Source organism: Oncorhynchus masou, unplaced genomic scaffold (assembly GCF_036934945.1).
Source record: "Oncorhynchus masou masou isolate Uvic2021 unplaced genomic scaffold, UVic_Omas_1.1 unplaced_scaffold_1065, whole genome shotgun sequence".
In the NCBI taxonomy this organism is placed as follows: Eukaryota; Metazoa; Chordata; class Actinopteri; order Salmoniformes; family Salmonidae; genus Oncorhynchus; species Oncorhynchus masou.
In genome coordinates this window covers 192,137-197,500 of record NW_027000357.1, presented here as the reverse complement: position 1 = coordinate 197,500, position 5,364 = coordinate 192,137, and the positions used below count along the sequence as shown (strand labels likewise).

General features: G+C 44.7%; 1 long non-coding RNA gene across 1 annotated transcript in view; it reads right to left on the bottom strand.

Annotated features, from left to right (window-relative positions):
- Positions 1-4,486, bottom strand: part of LOC135528966 (uncharacterized) — a 12,148-nt gene extending 7,662 nt beyond the window's left edge. Inside the window, exon 1 of the long non-coding RNA XR_010453626.1 lies at positions 4,336-4,486. This is a non-coding gene — a long non-coding RNA (uncharacterized LOC135528966). The remainder of the gene's footprint in view (positions 1-4,335) is intronic.
- Positions 4,487-5,364: the final 878 nt, after the last annotated feature.

The following is a 5,364-nucleotide window of genomic DNA, read 5'->3' as shown; positions in this document are numbered from 1 at the left end:
GACAGGCCTAAACCAGGACAGACAGGCTACTCTGGGAGACAGGCCTAAACTAGGACAGACAGACTACTCTGAGATACAGGCCTAAACCAGGACAGACAGGCTACTCTGAGAGACAGGCCTAAACCAGGACAGACAGGCTACTCTGAGAGACAGGCCTAAACCAGGACAGACAGACTACTCTGAGAGACCAGAAGTCCCCACAAGAATAGTAAACAAAAAATAATGTACCAGCTGGGGACACTTTGTTAGTCCCCACAAGGTCAAATGCTATTTCTATGGGGTTTAGGGTTAAGGTTAGAATTTCATAAAGGGTTAGGAATAGGAGTTAGGTTAGGTTTAGGGGTTAAGGTTATGGTTTTTGGGTTAAGGTTAGGCTAAGAGTACGGGTAAGGGTTTAGGAAAATAGGATTTTGAATGGGACTGAATTGTGTGTCCCCACAAGGTTAACTGTGTGTGTGTGTGTGTGTGTGTGTGTGTGTGTGTGTGTGTGTGTGTGTGTGTGTGTGTGTGTGCGTGTGCGTGTGCGTGTGCGTGTGTGATTGTGCTCTCTCTCATTACAAAACCTGGGTTTCTGATGATATTATGTATTGGCCAATTAGAGTCTATGATGCCACAGGCCACCACTTCGGAGCAGTTAGGAATTAGGAATCTATTCTATTGTATTGTATTCTACAGCTGAATTCATAACTATTACGAATCTATTTGGTTCTATTGTATTCTAAAGCTGCAGACAGAGCTATTACGAATCTATTTGGTTCTATTGTATTCTACAGCTGCATACGGAAATATTTCAGAGGCACTTAAATCCACAGCTAATCGTCTAGTCGTCATTCTTTTCCAGTCCAGTGATAAAACAGAGGACAAAGTCAAAACAGCTTTAAATCACAGGGACAAATCCCAGACACGTGTTACATTTGGTACCTGATCTCAAACCTAACCCCCTTCCTCAGCCTCTCCCACCCTCCCTCTGTCCTCAGCCATACAGGACACTAAGGTATCTCTCTGTCGGCGTCCCTCCCTCTGTCCTCCCATCTAAGCCATACAGGACACTAAGGTATCTCTCTGTCGGTGTCTCTCCCTCTGTCCTCCCATCTAAGCCATACAGGACACTAAGGTATCTCTCTGTCGGTGTCTCTCCCTCTGTCCTCCCATCTAAGCCATACAGGACACAAAGGTATCTCTCTGTCGGTGTCTCTCCCTCTGTCCTCCCATCTAAGCCATACAGGACACTAAGGTATCTCTCTGTCGGTGTCTCTCCCTCTGTCCTCCCATCTAAGCCATACAGGACACTAAGGTATCTCTCTGTCGGCGTCCCTCCCTCTGTCCTCCCATCTAAGCCATACAGGACACTAAGGTATCTCTCTGTGGGCGTCCCTCCCTCTGTCCTCCCATCTCAGCCATACAGGACACAAAGGTATCTCTCTGTCGGCGTCTCCTAGAGATAGGTAACATAGATATTCAGACAGTACAGGATACAACAGTATCTCTCTGCCGGCGTCTCTTAGAGATAGGTAACATAGATATTCAGACAGTAGAGGACACTACAGTATCTCTCTGCAGGCGTCTCTTAGAGATAGGTAACATAGATATTCAGACAGTACATGACACTACAGTATCTCTCTGCAGGCGTCTCTTAGAGATAGGTAACATAGATATTCAGACAGTAGAGGACACTACAGTATCTCTCTGCCGGCGTCTCTTAGAGATAGGTAACATAGATATTCAGACAGTACATGACACTACAGTATCTCTCTGCAGGCGTCTCCTAGAGATAGGTAACATAGATATTCAGACAGTACATGACACTACAGTATCTCTCTGCCGGCGTCTCCTAGAGATAGGTAACATAGATATTCAGACAGTACAGGACACTACAGTATCTCTCTGCAGGCGTCTCTTAGAGATAGGTAACATAGATATTCAGACAGTACATGACACTACAGTATCTCTCTGTCGGTGTCTCCTAGAGATAGGTAACATAGATATTCAGACAGTACAGGACACTACAGTATCTCTCTGCCGGTGTCTCTTAGAGATAGGTAACATAGATATTCAGACAGTAGAGGACACTACAGTATCTCTCTGCCGGCGTCTCCGAGAGATAGGTAACATAGATATTCAGACAGTAGAGGACACTACAGTATCTCTCTGCCGGTGTCTCTTAGAGATAGGTAACATAGATATTCAGACAGTAGAGGACACTACAGTATCTCTCTGCCGGCGTCTCCTAGAGATAGGTAACATAGATATTCAGACAGTAGAGGACACTACAGTATCTCTCTGCCGGCGTCTCTTAGAGATAGGTAACATAGATATTCAGACAGTAGAGGACACTACAGTATCTCTCTGCCGGCGTCTCTTAGAGATAGGTAACATAGATATTCAGACAGTAGAGGACACTACAGTATCTCTCTGCCGGCGTCTCTTAGAGATAGGTAACATAGATATTCAGACAGTAGAGGACACTACAGTATCTCTCTGCCGGTGTCTCTTAGAGATAGGTAACATATTCCAAAACAGGGCCTAATGGCAGATGAAACAGTGTGCGAATTCTGGAGGAGCAGGGGGCATAAATCCACATCGTAACAGTCCCAAATAGCAACCCTACTCCTCATGGGCCCTGGTCAAAAGCAGTGCACTGTAGAGGGAATAGGGTGACATTTGGTATTCAGTTATCAAGAGTACTTGACGAGCATAAATCCACATCGTAGCTCTACTGACTGAGGTTTGATCTGAAGACCTCCTAGTCTCTACTCACTGAGGTTTGATCTGAAGACCTCCTAGTCTCTACTGACTGAGGTTTGATCTGAATACCTCCGAGTCTCTACTGACTGAGGTTTGATCTGAAGACCTCCTAGTCTCTACTGACTGAGGTTTGATCTGAAGACCTCCTAGTCTCTACTGATTGAGGTTTGATCTGAAGACCTCCTAGTCTCTACTGACTGAGGTTTGATCTGAAGACCTCCTTGTCTCTACTGTCTGAGGTTTGATCTGAAGACCTCCTAGTCTCTACTGACTGAGGTTTGATCTGAAGACCTCCTTGTCTCTACTGATTGAGGTTTGATCTGAAGACCTCCTAGTCTCTACTGACTGAGGTTTGATCTGAAGACCTCCTTGTCTCTAATGACTGAGGTTTGATCTGAAGACCTCCTAGTCTCTACTGACTGAGGTTTGATCTGAAGACCTCCTAGTTTCTACTGACTGAGGTTTGATCTGAAGACCTCCTAGTCTCTACTGATTGAGGTTTGATCTAAAGACCTCCTAGTCTCTACTGACTGAGGTTTGATCTGAAGACCTCCTTGTCTCTACTGTCTGAGGTTTGATCTGAAGACCTCCTAGTCTCTACTGACTGAGGTTTGATCTGAAGACCTCCTAGTTTCTACTGACTGAGGTTTGATCTGAAGACCTCCTTGTCTCTACTGACTGAGGTTTGATCTGAAGACCTCCTAGTCTCTACTGACTGAGGTTTGATCTGAAGACCTCCTAGTCTCTACTGATTGAGGTTTGATCTGAAGACCTCCCAGTCTCTACTGAATGAGGTTTGATCTGAAGACCTCCGAGTCTCAACTGACTGAGGTTTGATCTGAAGACCTCCTAGTCTCTACTGACTGAGGTTTGATCTGAAGACCTCCGAGTCTCTACTGACTGAGGTTTGATCTGAAGACCTCCTAGTCTCTACTGAATGAGGTTTGATCTGAAGACCTCCTTGTCTCTACTGACTGATGTTTGATCTGAAGACCTCCTAGTCTCTACTGACTGAGGTTTGATCTGAAGACCTCCTAGTCTCTACTGAATGAGGTTTGATCTGAAGACCTCCGAGTCTCTACTGACTGAGGTTTGATCTGAAGACCTCCTTGTCTCTACTGACTGAGGTTTGATCTGAAGACCTCCTTGTCTCTACTGACTGAGGTTTGATCTGAAGACCTCCTAGTCTCTACTGACTGAGGTTTGATCTGAAGACCTCCTTGTCTCTACTGTCTGAGTTTGATCTGAAGACCTCCTTGTCTCTATCTGTAGATGGACGTAAAGACAGCATTAATGTTTTCCTAGAGGATTCTAGAACATCTCTAGCCCATTCCAGATGTATATACAGATACACTGTCTTTGATCCCAAGTCTCATGAGCTAAACATTTTTTTTGTGCAAAATGTTGAAATGGAACATTTAGCTTAAGAGACTACGGCTCTGTTGACACAAGAAGCCCAATTCTGATATTTTGCCTATATATTGGCAAAAGATTCTGATCTGATCAAAATACCATTTAGTGGCAAAAGATCAGAATTGGGGCTGCCTGTGTAAACACAGCCATGGTATGTATTCCATGTATGCTGCTTACCCTGGTGCTGAAGGCTCCGAAGGGGCTGTCTGATTGGTTGTGGCTGTTCTGGGCGTCTCCATGAACCAGCGACATGTTGAAGCCATGGCCACACGAGCCAGGTGTGAGGTTGAGCTGTTCTGACCGGTAGATCCTGTGGGATCCACTGGGGGGATCCGTTGACGGCTCCAACACGTAGGATCTGTTTTCTAGTGAGATGAAGCCACTGGGAATACAAGAGTGATATTGACTTATCGATCAATCGATCATCAATCAATGAAGTAGAAGAACGTTTCTTAAATGTCTGTCATGATGTTTTTTTTTCTACAGAGTGTTGAACAATGGATCTCTTATTTTTATTTTAACCTTTATTTGACTTGGCAAGTCAGTTAAGAACAAATTCTTATTTTCAATGACAGCGGGTTAACTGCCTTGTTCAGGGGCAGAATGACAGAATTCTACCTTGTCAGCTCTGGGATTTGATCTTGCAACCCTTCAGGCTGCTAGTCCAACGCACTATCCACTAGGCTACGCTGCCGCCCCAATTGAGGTGCTTTGTGGGAAACACTACTTTTACCTCGTCGATAAAGTCTCACTGTTATTCACGGGAACAAATCAAGAGGCTTAATAAGAAATATAGTAATATCCTCCCCGGTGGTTTCTCATTCTCCGTCTGTCTGTGATGAGAGGCTCTTATTTCTCACCGTCAACTTTTCTCACGCTAATAAAAACAGCCCTGGTGATTTAAAGTGACGTCTTTGTCCACTGAAACCAAAACTTTTGAGTTTTTAATCAACCTCCTGACAACATTCATAACCACATAAACTTAACATAAAAAAAACGCTCCCAAAGCCAGACTATAGCTGCCAACTAAAAACCCAAGAACAATTTGTCTTGGCCGTCGCGCCAGGCAGCATAGCACTCGTCAAACTAAGCCCTCTGCGTCTGTCTATGCAGAAACAGGTTGTAGTGGGGCAGAAAAATGAGCGGCCTGTAAAACAGGGCTTTGCATCACAAACGGCACCCTATTCCCTATATAGTGCACTACTC